Here is an 18,978-nt window from a genome sequence, read left to right as displayed (position 1 = left end):
TTTCAGAGTGCAACATGGCAGGCACCGCGCGGTGCCTGTCATGTTGCGCTTTACAAAGTACAACGTGCACTTTTAGCATTGCGGCGGGCGGAGATTCCTGCTCCGCCCGCCGCAATGGTAAACATACAGGATGTGCCCGCCTGTGTGGCGGGTGCCTCCTAATGCCATTGTCGGGACCCCCGCACTGTTAGCGGTCAGTCTCCTTCTCCGTTAGGGTGGCGGGCGGCCAAAGCCCGCCCGCCATCCTAATGAACCCCTAAGTTTGATTTGTTCATTTTTATCGCAGATAATTGATCCAGGCATAGCAGGGCTCTTTATGTATTTTGAATGATATATTTAGAATGGGGGATGGAAGAGATATCCATGGTTAGGAAAGCATGGGACTTAGTTAGAGCAGTGGAGTAGCCAGTTAGCTTCTTGCTTGCAGAGATACGCAGTTTGATAGTTCCTTAAGCTCGGAAGGCCCAGACCTCCTTTTTTTTGGGTAGTTGAAGTTTTTTCAAGACCATCTGTACCTCTCCAACATTGCTGCAACGCCTACAGCAATGCATTTGGATAACTTGTTGTCTTTTTTCTTCTTTTATAATTTTTCTTTGTTATTATCATTATTTTTCAGTATTATTGTTATTATAATTATTAATGTGTTTTTCATTTATTTGTTATTTTCTTGAAAAACTCAATAAAAACAATATGAGATTAAAAAAAAACCTGACCTGTTATTTGTAAAGTGGGTAGCTCTTGATTTTCGGCCCTAGTTCAGCCTGCGCCTCCGGAAACCTAGCAAACCTACAGATTTTTGAAAACTAGACCACTAGGGGAGTCTAGGGTAGTGGGCTTTTTGTAGATCCCATAAAGTTGTATTGCCCACAATGCCATGCACACCTAAAACTTTGCCTTAAATCACACAATGTTTGAGGTTTATATGGCATTGTGGGTAAGAAAACCTTGCAGGATTCACACAAGGCACACCACCCTGGAATCTCTTGTTTGCCTAGTTTTTAAAAATATCTGTGGTTTGTAGGTTTCTATTAGTGGCGGGCAAGCACGGCCCAAATACTGCAGCTACCCGTATTGCTGATCTCTCCATGCAGTACTTTAGAGTCTTTTGTGTTAAGGTTTCTTGGTCCACCCACACAAGTGAGGTACCATTTTTATCAGAAAACTTGGAGGATAGCTGTGTGATAGGATATTTGTGTACCCCCACAGATTTTAGATGTTTTCCTCAGGAAAATGTAGAGAAAATGTGTGTTCTCAATCAACATTTGAGGTTTGCAATGTATTGTGGGTAAGAAAATGGGGTGGGAAGCATGTGAAGCACATTCCTCTGAACTCCCCCAGATGTCTGGTTTTCAGAATTGTCAGGGCCTTGTAGGTTTTTGCTGATGGCAGCCTACCGAAGCCCAAAAAGTGCAGCTTTTCACCAATGCAAGTGGGATAATATTGGGAGTTAGCCACACTCAAAAGAACCAAATGTCCTCTCGCTTCATAATCGGATGGAATGCTTTAGTCCAGTGGGGAGTAGGAAGACTGTAGAGTTTTTAGGGGTGAGGTTGGGGCCAGATGTTAGGATGGGAAAGACCTAGCCCATTATTTTATTGAAAATAGATAGTGCTGTCATGCAGTGAGCTTTCTGCCCCAGTTGGGGCAGATCTGTAGTAATTGTCCTCACATGTCCCTCCTGGGGGAGGGGGGTTAGAAATACTTTTGACCTATTTACTTGTGATGCGGGCATGGCCATGCCCATGCTGGGCAGCCCCCACCCCTATATTTAAAACAAATCCCTGCCATCTAGTGGGGTTTAATTACCCCAATCTGCCTCTCAAGGCAAGCAGAAAGACTGCTGAACTATTTAGTTGGGGCGGAGCCCTGGCAGGCCCATAATGGCTAGCCCACACCCCAATAATTATTTTTAATAACTGCCTGGTATCTAGTGGGCTGCAGATCATGACTAATTAACCCATCCACCCCGAGGGTAGAAAGACTATCCCTCTTTTTGGAGTGGGGGCATGGCTATGCCATGGTGGGAAGCCCCATCCCAATATTAATAAAAATCATTCCCTGGTGTCAAGTGGGCTTTATTCCCCAGCTGGGGGGCAGATTGGGGTAATCACCCCCATCTTCCCTCCAGGGTGGCAGAAAGACTGGCATTTTAGTTTTTGGGTGTGAGGGCGTGCCATGCCCATAATGGGCATCCCCCACCCCTAACATACTACAAAAAAAACCCTGGTTATTGCCTTGTGTCTTTCTTCCCCCTCCAGGGCGCAGTTTAGGGGTAAATGCCCAGTTATGCCCCCTGGGAGGAAGAAATACTGATCTTATATGGAGGTGGAGGGAGGACAAGCCATTTCCCAAGCATCGGCTCCCCCAATAGCCCTGGTACTAGTGGGTGGACACGTGAATGGAGATTGCTCACCTATAGCGACTTCCACGCAGTGATCCTCTGGGGAGATATGCCATTGGAAAGGGGAGATTCTCCTCTTTCCAACAATACCCCCTGCATCCCATTCAGTTCTCAGAGGGCTGAGCTATGCCTCTGAGCACTGATGCAGTGAAAGTAAAACAAGCCCTTCGGCGTCAGCGTCCTCCGTTCGCTGATCATCATTACACAAAAAAAGTCTGACTGCTCAGAAAACTGTTCCGGAGCCGACAGAGTTAAAAAAAAAAGATAGAACTCTATCTGGTGGTCTGTAATGTAATGTAATAAGTTTTTATATAGCGTAGTTTGCACTCCATGGAGCATCTTAGCACTTTGAGAAAAGATAGGCAGAATCAGGTAAGGGCCTAGCTGGGAAAAGGGACTGCTATATCAGATTAGGGATTTGCACAAAGTGCTTGATAGATTAAATAGCCTGGTCTGCACCACAGGCCACACTGGGGAGGTAGTGCAGCCGTTAGCCAAGATGCACCTATAGGGTTAAAAGGTTGTGGTAAGTGCGGCTTTGTTTATTTGTTGTAGGGCATATACAAAAGGATTTTTGTGTTTTGATATTCAACATATATGGTATTTATGAGTGAATGGTTTGGTTCACATTTTAAAAGTTCCATCCATCATCCAGGTTTGACTTCGTTTTAGTAAGTTATTTGATGTAGAGAATATTGGGATTTCACATTGTTTAAGTTATCATATAAAAGGAGAGGTTCCTGATTATTTGTCATTGCTAAATGTTCAGTTATTTCTGTGTCTTGGTACCTTCTAGGGGTAGGAGGAGTATGTGTAGTTAAATGTTTAAACGTGGGTATAAGTGGTATTTGGGCTGTAATGTGTTCAAGGACTTTAGGGAATATACTTTTAACGATTTTGGTTGTGGGTTCCAGGACCAGACTGGGAACCAAAACCGGCCCTGGCTGAACTCTTTGCTAGGGCCAGTTTTGGTCGGTTTTGTTACAGGGGGACGATATTGCCGGCTCCCGGTAACAAAACCGACCCCCTAGTGCCCCAAAACCGCCCCCCACCCTGCGGCCCACCGGGGAAACGCCTGGTGCCCGCTACAGCCAGTCCGGCCCTGGTGGGTTCCTCTGAGCTAGTGTTTGCCTCTCTTATATCCTGCAATACATACCTTACTTCTATTTCAATCACAATTTGGGGGTGGAAAGGTTTTTGCTCAACATCATCTTTTGTTGTTCCTGTCTAATAGCATGCATTAGAATGCATTAGAATAATATTTGGTACATTTCCAATTTATATTTTCTGTTGATCCATATTATTAGGATATGGGCGGTCTGATCAATGCCTGCGGAGGAAAATGCACGCTGTCTCCGACTGCTCAAGGAGCACATAGGGCAAGAGGGCGATAGTAATCCTCAGAATGGAGGCGGTGCTACTCAGGCACCGCTGTGGGGATTACGATACACATTTCCTACAGCCTTTCTATGGCGGTCTGTCCCCCTGCAGCTCCGCTTTGAGGCCTGTGGGAGACCCGTTGTGCCCCCCAAACAACCATGCACCGTGTAGCAGGCACCACATAGTGCCTGCTACACAGTGCATGGATGTTTAAAAAGTACATATTTCTTGTTGCTGCTTGTGGTGCAGCCTGCAACAAAATCCTCAATAGAAAGTATACACTTTCCAACCGCTGTGAAAGCAGTTGCATCCTAATTAGGAAAGCAGGACTGCAGACTCTTTTGTCAGGCAGTCCTGTGTCCGACACGATACCGGTCAGATGCTCGTCCGACCGGCGTCGTAATGGGGCCGTTAGTTAGGTAGTTGTTGAGGTGTATATATTTCTTCTTTGATAGTCTGATCAGAGAATGTTGTAGAGTTTCCTTGTCTTGCAGTGTTTGCCATTTTTTAAGTATTTAGTTGTTTATGTTGTTGGTTTAATTGTTAGTTTAATTGTTGGTTTAATTGTTAGTCTAATTTTATTTGTTAAAGTTTTTTATACTTTGATTTTACTGGTTGGTTAAGTTTTGATTTAAATATTTTTTTTATTATTTATTTTCTTCTGTGGTAAATGCTAATTTAGGTTTTATTTATAATGTATGCTATATAGTTTTATATATAAATGTATTTATTCACATTTAGGTTGTTGTCTAATTGTAGTAAAGGCTGATTTTTGGGGGGTGGTATTGTTATGATTTAGTTATATGATTTATTGGGGTGAATTGTAAATAGTTTGGTGATGTAATATATTTATATTTCATTTAAACGTGTTTATGAAATGTTTTAGGTGTATTTCTGGTTGTCTTACATAAAAAGTGATTTTTTATATTAATGATAATTTAATTATTTTGGCAATATAATTGTAGCCGATAGTGTGTGCATTGATATTGTTGACATATATGTTTATTTAAAGGTGAACATAATATTGTTTCCGATATTTGTATTCCTGATACAAGTAAAAATCGATATTTTTAACAACAATATTTGTGTTCTTGATATTTGTTATTTTACTAGTTAAGTATATGAAGTCGATATTATTGTTATCAATATTTATTTTCCAATATCTGTGTGTTTCGGTATTGAATGCACTGATATTATGTCAGTGATCCTAACTACGATTAATTGTAAAATCATTCATAGATCCCAAGGGAGTACATGTAGAAATCCCTTCCCCTCAGAAGCTATGTGATAAAATCGAAATGTACTTTGAAGAAAAGATTAAGGCCATACAAAAGACCCAGGAATACTTAAAGCCTCTGGCGGGACAGGTGCCTGGAAATAGAGAGGATAGGCCTGGCCTTCAAGATTTCCAACTGGCTACTTTCTCTCAGACCAAGGAGGCGACATTGGCCTGTGAATTGGGCTTCCCATTGGATGCTTGCCCTCCGATGCTTTTACATCACATCATCAACACTGTCAATCCAGTGATCAATGATATTGTGAATGCATCACTTGCCACGGGGACTGTGCCAGATGAATGGAAATTTGCTATAGTAAAACGTCTGAAGAAGAAATTGAACATCGTTCCCTCAAATCTTACTAATTATAGGCCCATATCTCTATTACCCATTCTAGGCAAACTCACAGAGAAAATAGTTTATAAGGAACTATCTTGTTATTCAGAGTCAGCACAGATTTTTCATCCCCGACAATCCGGTTTTCGACCAAAACATTCAACTGAGTCTGCGCTACTTGAAATATCAGACACCATCAAATTTATAATTGATGAGGGCAAGAAGGCAGTCGTAATCCTTTTAGACTTGTCTGCAGCGTTGTTTGATACTATTTCACATAAGATCCTGTTAGCCAGACTGAGATCTTGCGGTATATCAGATTAAGCATTGGCATGGATTACATCTTTCCTGTCAAATAGGAAACAGGAGATCTCGCTAGGACCCTTCTTGTCACCAGTACAAGTTATCTCCACGGTGGTATTACAACTTCAAATTTGGAAGGAGAAACCCTTAGTGAAAAGGGAGAGGGTTAAACGTCGCGAAACAATACAAGTTCCCTTTTCATCAAATCAGAACGAGAGACTTTCGTCTCTAGGAGATTTATGGCGGGCGCTTAGGGTGAGCCAAAACAAGTATCACAAAGTTGTGTTAGGATCACTGAATTTACACTCTATTTCGTACCCCTTACTCAACATCATTATGACCGAGTTAGCATTGTGAAAAAATATAGATCTTTCAACTGTGACATGTATAAAGAAGAAAATTTATTATAAATTATTTTTGTTCAAGCCGATTTTGGAAACATACATTCATTGATAAAAGATTTATTTTTGTTAAAAACACATGATATAGCAATAATCACAAAGGAATTAAAAACAAGATGCACTTCACTGAATAACAGATTTATCACACAAACAGAAAATTGTCGACGCGGCGTTTCGGTGATATTAGGTCGTCACCTTCTTCAGGACAGTATGTTATTTAAAATCACTGGAATTTAAAAGAAGAATACTATATTAGCATTTTGTATAGTATCTTTGCGGCTGAACAATAATCATCATTTTCTGACTACACATCATATCCTAATGTCACAGTAACTCTATGTTTTTAAATCAAAGACATTGCACTTGTTCCACAATCTTTTACATAGTATGCTCATCCTAGCTCTTCTACATTACTGTTCACATAGCTATTCCCTTCTGTATTCGTGAATCCTACAACTTCTGTTTGTTCTCACCCTTATTTTTGGCGTCCTTTAGTGCCAGACAGTCTCTAGTACCTATGGGGGGCTCACTGCTTTGAAGACCCTCCCACAGTCTTTTCCTTACATCTAATGTCTTTTATTTCTTAACGACAGGTATATCAGCTTTTTACATACCTTTAGATGTTTGTAGGTCAATCGCTTTTTAATTTGGCGATGTTCAACCTTATCAGAATTTTTTCAATATCTGTAAAATTCAATTGAGAGATAATACGCTGAATCATTAATTTGCCCTTTGGTGAATCTTTTTTATATCTGAGTTCATCATGGGTATGTTGGCTTAAGTGTTTACCTTTCTTTAGTAAGAACTGTTTCTTAGTTGGAGTGGGTCAATGTTGATCCGCTACTCCGTGAGGATAAAATAGTTGTCTGCCTATTGGGTAAATCATTGGATTAGGTGATGATCACTTCTTTTTTTATTTTTAGAGCATGCCATCGTATTACTTTACTATTATTTTAAGAAAGTCTTAATGGTACCTGAGGTCTCTGGCAGATGAATCTTATGCAGAGGACGGTATACCTTTCCACAACCCAGTATTTCATTCAGCTTTCTTTTTAACCTGAGGCTGGATGACAAATACCCAAACGGAGTAATTTTAGGGTTTTGCCTCAGTTTAGTAATGTTTTATGGGTGGCCTATACTTCAGATTGTAATTCTTACCTCCCAACTTTTCTTTTGGTTGCCTGCTATTAGATTTTATGATTCAGGGTTTCCTGGCGCATTCAAGGTGGAAGTGTCCTTTTACTATAAAGTAAATGAGAGGGTTTCAGGGCATCACTGTTTTTCCCTGGGAGGTAAGACCAACTACTTGTAAAACATTTAGATATAAATAGCAAGATAGTCTTAAAATGAATTACCTAACTGGAATGGATTTAAAACAGTGATGCCCTGAAACCCTCTCATTTACTTTATAGTAAAAGGACACTTCCACCTTGAATGCGCCAGGAAACCCTGAATCATAAAATCTAATAGCAGGCAACCAAAAGAAAAGTTGGGAGGTAAGAATTACAATCTGAAGTATAGGCCACCCATAAAACATTACTAAACTGAGGCAAAACCCTAAAATTACTCCGTTTGGGTATTTGTCATCCAGCCTCAGGTTAAAAAGAAAGCTGAATGAAATACTGGGTTGTGGAAAGGTATACCGTCCTCTGCATAAGATTCATCTGCCAGAGACCTCAGGTACCATTAAGACTTTCTTAAAATAATAGTAAAGTAATACGATGGCATGCTCTAAAAATAAAAAAAGAAGTGATCATCACCTAATCCAATGATTTACCCAATAGGCAGACAACTATTTTATCCTCACGGAGTAGCGGATCAACATTGACCCACTCCAACTAAGAAACAGTTCTTACTAAAGAAAGGTAAACACTTAAGCCAACATACCCATGATGAACTCAGATATAAAAAAGATTCACAAAAAGGGCAAATTAATGATTCAGCGTATTATCTCTCAATTGAATTTTACAGATATTGAAAAAATTCTGATAAGGTTGAACATCGCCAAATTAAAAAGCGATTGACCTACAAACATCTAAAGGTATGTAAAAAGCTGATATACCTGTCGTTAAGAAATAAAAGACATTAGATGTAAGGAAAAGACTGTGGGAGGGTCTTCAAAGCAGTGAGCCCCCCATAGGTACTAGAGACTGTCTGGCACTAAAGGACGCCAAAAATAAGGGTGAGAACAAACAGAAGTTGTAGGATTCACGAATACAGAAGGGAATAGCTATGTGAACAGTAATGTAGAAGAGCTAGGATGAGCATACTATGTAAAAGATTGTGGAACAAGTGCAATGTCTTTGATTTAAAAACATAGAGTTACTGTGACATTAGGATATGATGTGTAGTCAGAAAATGATGATTATTGTTCAGCCGCAAAGATACTATACAAAATGCTAATATAGTATTCTTCTTTTAAATTCCAGTGATTTTAAATAACATACTGTCCTGAAGAAGGTGACGACCTAATATCACCGAAACGCCGCGTTGACAATTTTCTGTTTGTGTGATAAATCTGTTATTCAGTGAAGTGCATCTTGTTTTTAATTCTTTTGTGATTATTGCTATATCATGTGTTTTTAACAAAAATAAATCTTTTATCAATGAATGTATGTTTCCAAAATCGGCTTGAACAAAAATAATTTATAATAAATTTTCTTCTTTATACATGTCACAGTTGAAAGATCTATATTTTTTCACAATGCTAACTCGGTCATAATGATGTTGAGTAAGGGGTACGAAATAGAGTGTAAATTCAGTGATCCTAACACAACTTTGTGATACTTGTTTTGGCTCACCCTAAGCGCCCGCCATAAATCTCCTAGAGACGAAAGTCTCTCGTTCTGATTTGATGAAAAGGGAACTTGTATTGTTTCGCGATCTCCACGGTGGTGCCTCAGGGGGCCTCCTTAAGTCCTCTGTTGTTTAACATATATATTGCCCGTCTTATTTCGCTGATTTCGAACAATGGGCTCGAAATCACGTCATACGCCAATGACACCCAATTGATCCTGTCTTTAGACAAGAATTCTACCGATGTGGAAGAAAACTTTAAATCTTGTTTTACAACAGTAATAAAATGGATGAGGGATAATCATCTATGCTGTAACACTGATAAAACAGAAATCCTACCCATCGGTAAAAACAACCTTTTTCAACCAAAGGACTGGTGGCCAGATAACACCCAAGCGCCTCCATCGGCGGTCAAAGTTGCAAAGAATTTAGGGGTGTGGTTTGACTCTGCCCTTTCATTTAAACCTCATGTTCTGAAAATGACCGGGACCTGTTTTGGGCTTATAAAAACGTTGAGAAAGATTTTTAATCTGATTCCTCTGGCCGCCAAGAAGACAGTGGCAGTGGCTCTCATACTATCACGACTAGACAACTGCAATAGTCTCCTTGCAGGAATTAACAAAACTATCCTGAGGAGACTACAGGTGGTCCAGCACGCGGCAGTCTGATTGGTCCTAGGATTGCTGCTTAGGGCGTCGCCCTCAGCTGCATTTAAGGCTCATCATTGGCTCCCAGTCCATAAAAGAATCCTGTTCAAACTCCTATTGACAACTTTCAGAGCCCATCGTCATGGGACCAAGATATCTTTCGGAAAGATTCAGGCCTCACACAACTGTAAGAACACTGGGGTCCACCACTGCAAGCTTGCTCAAGGTTCCGGCATTCAAACTAGCTACCAGTGGCGGGAGATCAGCCACTGTTCTGGGAGTAAAGGCCTGGAATAGTATGCCTAGGGAACTTAGAGTAATTGAACAAGAGGGGCAGTTAAGGAAATCGTTAAAGACGTGGATTTTTGGAATATCGGATGCTGGTTGCCTACACCGGTTTTTGCTCTATATAGCTGATCATTCGTCACGTACAGTGCCAGGAGACTCCGTTAGGAGTGGCAGTTGCGCTTTAGAAAAATTGCTTTTCATTTTTATTTAATTTTATTAACTTGCCATATTTATTAAGATATTGTGCAGCGCAGTGCAGCAAGTCACCTTGCTACACTGTGTGATGGGAAAAGGCAAGAATGCTCCATACTTAATAATATACAGCGAATTCCTGTAATTTCCCAGCACTGGCACACAATGTGCTGGCTAGCGCCAACGCAGGCACCCTTGCACCATGGTGCAAGTGTACCTACGTTGTAAGCAGCATTGTTTTAGAGCTGAAAGGAATTACTTCCTGCACAATAACAATCCTGTGAGGCATTTTCTCTTTCTATGTGTGCTGCAGAATGCCTAAAACACAAGAAAAAAGGCAGGTACATAATGTCCAATCACAAACACCCGGGGACAAATGAGACAACATAACAAACACATCATCAATAAGGATGAGAACCCCTATTTAGGTATCATATATGTCAGAGTTGTAATAGCAAAACGTAAACACATGTCCCGAAGGGCATCACATATTCGGCATCACACTCACAACAGAAGATAGCAACATTTTAAGGTTGGTTTTATTCTAGCCAGAAGGACTTGACAGATATAGAATGTATTCAGAGTGGCCTCAGCTATAAAAAAGCAAAAAATTAAAATTAGCTCGACCAAAACTAAAATAAAGGTTGAAATAAAAAAGGTATTATTAGGAATTCTTTGCGGTCTGTCGTAAGTCGTGATTGAATCCCTCATGGGTGGATTTCAAGCTTATCAACAGTAGCAGTGTGCTATCTGAGAACTACTATTAAATGAACAGGACAAACTATGTCTCCATGCTTCGTCATTCTCCTACCCGCACTTGTGGGGGATCCTTCCTAGTGTCTAATGAAACAAAGTAGCCATTTCTAAAGTATCATTGATGATGTACTCGGTTAGTCCAATGCAAATTTGTATGGCTATAATAGTAACATTAGAAGAGTTCTATTAGAATGCTTCTAATGCTCTACATACAGTGGAAGTAAGGACAACCAAAAGGAGATTCTTTTTCTCTTACCAACAAGCAGCACAAATGTAAAAGTCCACGAGGGAAGTAATGTTGAAGTCGCTGTTATCTAATTTTATTTATTTATTTTATTTATTTTTAGCATTTATTAAGCGCAAACAATTGCCCGCAGGCGTCTCGGCGCTGTACTGTATTACCCTCCTATGTGATATTGGGAATGTTGTCAAAGGTTAAAAAGCCAAGTTTTCAGTTTCTTCCTAAAGGACATTAAATTTGGACTTGATCTTATGGTTTGTGGAAGTGAATTCCATAATCTTGGGGCGGCAACTAGGAAACGTCTGTCTCCCCAGTTGACCAGCCTAGTCCGTGGCACTACCAGATCATTTTGTCCTGCTGATCGTAGCATTCGAGTGGGAGTATATGGGACAAGATGGTCACACATGAATTGAGGCGCTTGATGGTGTAGTGCCTTGTAGACGATACATAACGTCTTAAATTTGATTCAATTCCTGACAGGAAGCCAGTGAAGACTCCTCAAGGATTCTGCTATAGGCTTGAATTTAGGGATGTTAAGGAGAAGTCTGGCTGCTGCATTTTGGATTGTTTGCATTTTCTTAATTATCCTAACTTGGGCGTTTGCAAACAATCCATTGCAGTAGTCCAGTGCTGATAGGACCAGAGCGCTAACCAGTGTCTTTCCCACGTTGGTAGGGAGAAAAGGAAGGATCTTCCTCACCAGACGTAACTTATAAAAAGCCGTAGAGGCCGTCTGATTGGCATGAGCCATGAAGTTTAGGTTGTCATCAAAGATGACGCCCAGATTTCTTACTTTCGTAACTGGTTTGGGTGCGGCTCCAAAAGATGATGGCCACCAAGTTGGGGACCAGCTAGGGCTGAGGTGGCCAAAAGTGACCACCTCGGTTTTGTCGGAATTTAATTTCAGACAGTTTGCTGACATCCATTTTCCAATGGCCAGCATACCTGTCTTGAAATTTTCCGCCACTGTTTCCCCATAATTTCTGACAGCCAGTATCAGCTGAGTATCATCCGCATATGAGGTAAGGTTCATCCCGTGCGCTTTGATGGTGTTAGCGAGGTCCGACACAATTGATCTTGCACTTTTAATATATTTATGCGTTATTCCCGACAATATCTCCAAAATTCGGATGATACAAAATAAAAACAGACAGACACTCTAAGGCTCATATTAAGCAATTTAGAAAAAAGGGAGGCCTCACAAACACCTCTGCCTCCTGCACTGCCTAGCACACCATAGTCCAAATATCTGTGAACACACACTAATGGTTAGTTAAAAGCTACAGTCGAATATAAGGGTCCCAATGTCCCAGCAGTGGTACGCGCAAAAAATGCAAAATGACACCGAAGCCCTTCCCTCCCTAAAAGCCTCTGTTCATGAAAAGCATTTGCTTGTGAACCAATATGAATTAGAGGACATAGGGGCTCATTACGATGGTGGGTGGACCTGAGTCCGCTCGCCATCGTTCACTGTTTGGGACCGCCCACCAGACATGTGGCGGTCCCACCACTGCAATTAGGATGCACTCGCCACACTGGTGGCCGCATCAAGGGCCTTTAAAATTGCGGACGGTGCTGCTGGCTGCAGCACTGTACGCAATGAGAAAATGGCATGCACTGCATTTCCCTACACTACATGGCAGGCACCATGCGGTGCCTGCCACGCAGTGCAGGGAAATGCATGGGGGTACCATGGTTAGCTCCCAGTGCAGCAACACCTCGCCTCACAACAACAAATCCTTTTCCACCTGTCTTTTTGCGGTGGGATGTCCAACACCAAAAGACAGACAGAAAGGGATATCATAATCCCTACGGTGGTACCTGCAAGGCACTAGCACAAAGCTCCCCCATCTTTAGGTTCGCAAGGGGGCGGAAACGGACCGCCTTTCTGAACTGTGGTGGACAGTCTTTGTGTCTGCCAAGCTGCCCTAAGGTTTCCCCCCGCCATCATAATCTGCCGCGGAAAAACTGCTGTCAGATGTGGGAAGGGCCGCCACTGGCGGCCCTGGTATGGTGGTCCTTCCGCCATCCTAATCGGTCCCATAATACCTGATTTGTAAAGAAGTCTGATAAGGATGCAGTGCCCGATTTTCATCATCAGTCCATAACTAACCTATATTCCCCATGATACAGGAATCTGCAAAAGACCCAAAGTAAGGGTATAAGTATAGAAATAGGTCAGATTAGATAAAAGAAAAAACGCATCAGACCTTGTACCCCATTTCATACCAGTTACCTATTTGCACCCGATATATATACTCAACTTAATTGAATACACCCACAAATGGGATCCTAGCAACTCATGAAAAACCAAAAAGTAGAAAAAAGACCTCCCAATTTGAGTTCCTATCAGTCCAGTGGCGGGTCCTCCTCTAAGGAGGAGAAACGTCGCCTTACTGAACTAAAGGAAAAATAAAATTATAATAACTATTGTTATTATCATATTATTTTACCTACATACTTCAGTGGCTCTCCGGCGGGGCAGGGCTGGCGGAATAAGAAGAGGAGTGGTTTTTACTCCTGAAGTGCGCAGGACTGCTTGGCCGGCCGTCTCGGACCGCCCGAAGCAATCCTGCACACTTTGTATGTCTCCCACCAGGCTACATTACACAGCCTGGTGAGGAAAATGCAAAACTTCCTAGTTCCCGTCTGAGCACTGATTATCGGGGTTCAGACCAATCACAATGCTGCATTGCAGTGTTGTGATTGACTATGGGGAGGCTGGGAGGGCAGGTTCCTCCTGCTGCAGGTCGAGAGTGCAGAAAGATGTCGGAGGGACAGAGGACGAAGGAGAGGCGGCAGCCATTTCAGGTGAGTGTTTTTTTGTTTTGTTTATATTTTCTTTTTTTGGTCCCCTGCGGCCCCTACCGGGTCCGGTAGCAGCCGCTACTGGTTCCAATAGAACAAATCTCTGAAAAAAAATCAGAGCAAGGTCAATCCTCACAAAATACAAAAATTTAAAGAAATAGCCTTATCACTGTGATCCAATCAGACAGATATTTACCAGAGTCTCCTAAAAAAAATCTCGTACCTATGACATTGCAATCAGCAGTCCTAGTGGGATGCCTTTACTCTAAATAGGCTCTTGTCATGCAGATTAGGAAAAGTAAGTATTTGAAGTGAGACTGGACTATAGGAATTTAAGTCTCAAAATGTCTTTGACCAATACTCTCAATTTGCACCAGATAAACTCAACTCAATTGGCTACACCTGTAAGCAGGAATGTAGCTCCTCGTGAAAAAAGAAGGAAAAGATCTCCCAACTTGAATTCAAATAGATATACTCTCTAGACAAAGCATCATAGCAAATACATTTCTGACAAACTCCGGCGCAGGTAAAGCAGAGGAAGTCGAAACAAAAATACATCATTTAAAATGGATCGCATATCATTGGTGGTCCAATCACACACATATTCACTAAAGCCACCAATAGGAGTATAAGGCCTATGACACTGCTATTAGTAGTCCTAGTGCAATGTCTCTAATCTAAACAAGCTCATATTATGTGGATTTGGAAAAGTAAAGATTTTAAGTGAGGTGTAGGACTATAGGTAATTGAAGCTCAAGATATCTGTACCATCAAATGTGACAGGAGGAGGAAAAGTCATTACCAGTGAAACTAGTCCTAGCTAATAATTTATAATTCCCCCTCAAATATACATCGTGTGAACACAATATTCAGAGGAATATCTTGCACAATATATATCATCATTAATTAGGTTCACAATCAAACCCAAAGTTTGTTTTAGTTGAGACTCGGTATATCAGACCATTATCCCTTGTTTTACACTGACTGTTTACACATAGACTTTTATCCAAATATAGGAAATTGTAACAAACTAGACCTGGTTGAAATCCACCACTGGGCTATGTTACATTGCCATCAGATATCCACTCAGTCCACACCAGCTAATCTATTGTGCTAACTGTCAATGAACAGCGAATACCTTGCACCCTGCGATATAGAAACCATTGCAATGAAGACACAGTATAATAATAAAGTGAATAGTTCCCTGTCAATGTTAAAACCAAATTGAACAGTTGAATTTATTTATAAAAAACATTTCCCTTGCTCTTACCTTCTTCTCTAGATCTCCACCTCTCCTGTCTTGTTTCACTTCCTCCATACCAAAAAATGTGATATATTCTAGTTGTGTACGTGAGTGTGATGACCTGAAATGTACCATCATCGGGTACTTGCTATCAAAATTCTAAACGGCCCTAAAACGCTCTTTCTAACTTGTTTTCAGTTTGCGCATCATAGATCCAATCTACAGTTTCCCACAGACAAATATCATCATATAGATATAGTGGGAGGTGTTACAATTCATGAATGAAGTAACTGATGTTGATATTGTCCAGTTATGTCAAAAATGTTCTTAACATCAGATACATATTTACAGCATACACAATTGCCACATTTGTATGATCCATTGGGTAATTGTACTCCTAATGCTATATTGAATAGTATCATTCGGTCTAAGCAGTGTCCTTAATGTTGGTGTTTTTCTATGTGCTACTTTGGGTTTAGCTGGTAATAGGGTTTTAAATCAGGATCTAAAGTAAGGACATCCCATTGTTTGTTCAAACTGCTGTTAATCCTCCTAGTTTCATTGCTGTATATAGTGATACATCTAATCTCATTATTGTTTTTTGGGGGATTTTGGATGATCTCTTAGCAGGTCCTCAAAACATTTTTTAGTTACTCCATTTTTTGCAATCTGCAAAATATTATGGTTATAGCCTCTTTTAAAGAATCTTAAGATTATACCTGTGGCTTATTTTTCATATTCCACTTGTATGGTACAGTTCCTTTTGGCCCTCAAATGTTTACCAAATTGGATGTTGTTAATCTGTCTTCTAAGAAGTCCTGACTCTGCATGTAAAACAGCAATAGAAGAGACCTGTAGGAGCAACACTTAAACCACTATTAGGCGCTTGAATTTCTGTTTCGGTTAGCACTCTTTCTGAGAGATTCAGAACTATTTCTTTATTTGTCTCATGTTTAGTGACCTGTTCCTGACTCCCTCTTTGGCCTTGTATTCTACGTTGGTTTCTTGCTCCCTTCAGTCCTCTAGTTCTTTTCTGTAGGGTTCTCTTTCTAGATCCCTCCCTCCCTTTTTGATTTGGAGCATCCCTCTTCTTCTTAGTTCCCATCAAAAAGATGAGATCTGGAATCAGTAGGCTATCTAGAGGAGGAAGGGTTGTCAATGTCTGATTCACTACTTCTCAGGACTACGTTAGAAGCCCCACTCATGCTACTCTCATCCTCCCTCATACTACTATTTTTAGAGAATTCTTTACACAAAGTATCGTCAAATTTCTTTAAATTGCCCCTCTCCATGGCTGGTGGAATATCCTTGATCAAAATGAACATTCTCCCTAAATTCTTATACTTATTCATCAACATTCTGTACTATCCCGGAGCCTTTTTCTTCCACTCTCTCAATTCACAATTAGTTTGGCTCATCTGGGGGGGGGGCAAACAGGCCAGATTTAAGTTGACAACACTTATGCTACCATACCGCGAGGGAGGCTTTGATGTCCCTAACTTTGAACAATACTATTACAGTGCCCAGGCCCATTTCGCCGTGTATTTGTTTCACCCACCCCCATATATGCCTCACCTTGTGGTTGAGGACGGCTAAATGTCCCCTACTCCTACGCCTGAATATGAATACAGCCCTCTAGAGAGCGACAGGAAGACCCTTCCACAGTTGACTGCACAATACGGCCGTGGAATTGGTTAGCGAAAGCCGAGGATGTGCAACTGATATACTCCCCCAGAGTGTCCTTGCATCATTGTCCGCTGCTGCCTGTCACGGGCGAGAAGATTTGTCAACGCCTACTAAACAGACTGAAGCTGGGAACGTTGGGAGACCTATATATTGCAAGGAAATTCCGCACAACAGAACAGTTTTTTGGAGACCAGGAGCATTTCTTCATGGATATGTTTCTATACACGCGCCTGCGGCAGAGTGCTCGTGCTTTAACTCCGGCATTCCCGCAGGAACCAGAAACATTTATGTCATTACATTTAATGTTGCAGCCGGAAGCCCCCACACACGTCATCTCCATGCTATACAAAAGGGTGTGCAACGCACCATCCACTCACTCTGTCCGAGCTCGCCGGGAATGGGATGCGGATTTAGACAGCCCCCTAACGATTGAACAGTGGGAGACGGCTTGCCTTCAAACTGAGGCCATATCCAGTAACTGCTGATTGCGGTTGGTACAATATAAATTCTTGCACCGACTCTATCACACCCCAGCGCGCCTTTATAAGATTCACTTTAGAGACGATGACAAATGTTTGCGATGTGGGCAGGGGGAGGCGGACTTTATACACCTGGCATGGAGGTGCCCTCGCGTTTCTTCGTTCTGGGAGGAGGTATTCACTGGGTTAACAAGCATGGTAGGTCACCCTTTAACACTGACACCTTTGAGAGGTCTATTGGGGTTGACAGGGGACATACGCATACCACACAAGCAGTTCCTTGCCATGGGTATTCTATTAGCGCGTAGGCAGGTGGCTTGCAGATGGAGCAGAGGGAGAGCCCCTCAATTTAAAGATTGGCTCCACGAAATGTCGACCTGGCAGGAGTACCTGCATGAGTATTCAGAACAACTACCACTGAGTTCGAGGCTGCGAGACATCTGGGGGGCCTTGCTGACTTATTTATTGCGATTTAGAAAAGGGGGTGGTGATGAACAGAGTGTCTGAGTTAAACAGACCACTCTTACCCAGTCCAAAGATCAGGGCTTGATCCATCACCGTTATTTATCTCACTGCCCCATCCCAGCTCAGCTTGTTTCCTTCCCAGTGTAAGAATTGGCTTTTGTAGTTTGGTTTGCCCTGTTCCCATCATGCACTGGGACAGGAACAGACTAATTTGCATACAGCCAGGTTCTGAAACTGGGATGGTGCAGTGAGCTAAAAAACGGTGTTGGATCTAGCCCTGATCTCTTGACTGGGTGAGAGCTTTCTGCTTAATTCAGAGACTCTGTCCCTCACCACCCCTTGTTGTAAATAGACTTATTTATTGCGGCAGGAGAGTGCTGAGGAGGGTTCCGAGGACAGGTTACGGGTGGAGAGTGAGACGCAGTGAGAGGATGGAGGGCAATTGAAGAGTGAATGGGCACGAAGATACCAAGGAGGAAGGCCATGGGACGCGTGGGCTCTAGTATGCTATTGGCCGAGGACACCAAGATAATGTCTCACTAAAGCAAGTGGACTATTGGACGTTCCCCATATGGAGTCGACCTGCTGGCCTAAACTCTTTCTAGTGTGCTGGGGAGGGAAGGAGGGAGGGACTTCGGGGTAGGCAGGGATGATGTTGGGTTTGGAGGATTGGGAGGGGGATTGTTTTATCTTTGATATATGATTGTAAGATTACATGCTGCTGCAGAGCGGATAGGTCTAAACTAACCTGTATCACACTATCTGGAGTATAATAAAGGTTTTCAACCAAAAAAGAAAAAAAAATCAAATTTCTTAGCGTATGTGAATACTCTTCCATATCTATAGTGCAGGTAGGAGAATGATGAAGCAGGTAGACATGGTTTGTTCTGTTCATTTTATAGTAATTCTCAGATATCACACTGCTACTGTTGATGACCTTCGGACCAACCGATGGGATGTTTGATCCTGATTTAGGACACATTGCAAAGAATTGCTAATAATATTTTTTTTATTTCAACCTTGATTTTAGGTTGGGTTGGGCTAATTTCCATTTTTTGCTTTTTTCTCATAAGTAGTTATGGTCACTCTCGGAATACATTCTGTATCTTGCAAGTCCTTCTGGTTAGAATGAAGCCAACTTTAAAATATAAGCTAGGCTCTGTTGTGAGTGTGATGCCAGAAATGTGACCCCCTTCTGGTCATGTGTTTAGGTTTGCTATTATAACTCTGATGTTTATGATACCTAGGTTAGGGTTCTCAGCCTTATTGATGATGTGTT

This window comes from Lissotriton vulgaris, chromosome 3_1 (genome assembly GCF_964263255.1).
Source record: "Lissotriton vulgaris chromosome 3_1, aLisVul1.2, whole genome shotgun sequence".
Lineage (NCBI taxonomy): Eukaryota > Metazoa > Chordata > Amphibia > Caudata > Salamandridae > Lissotriton > Lissotriton vulgaris.
The sequence above is the reverse complement of the archived record's forward strand: the minus strand, read 5'-3'. Positions refer to the sequence as shown.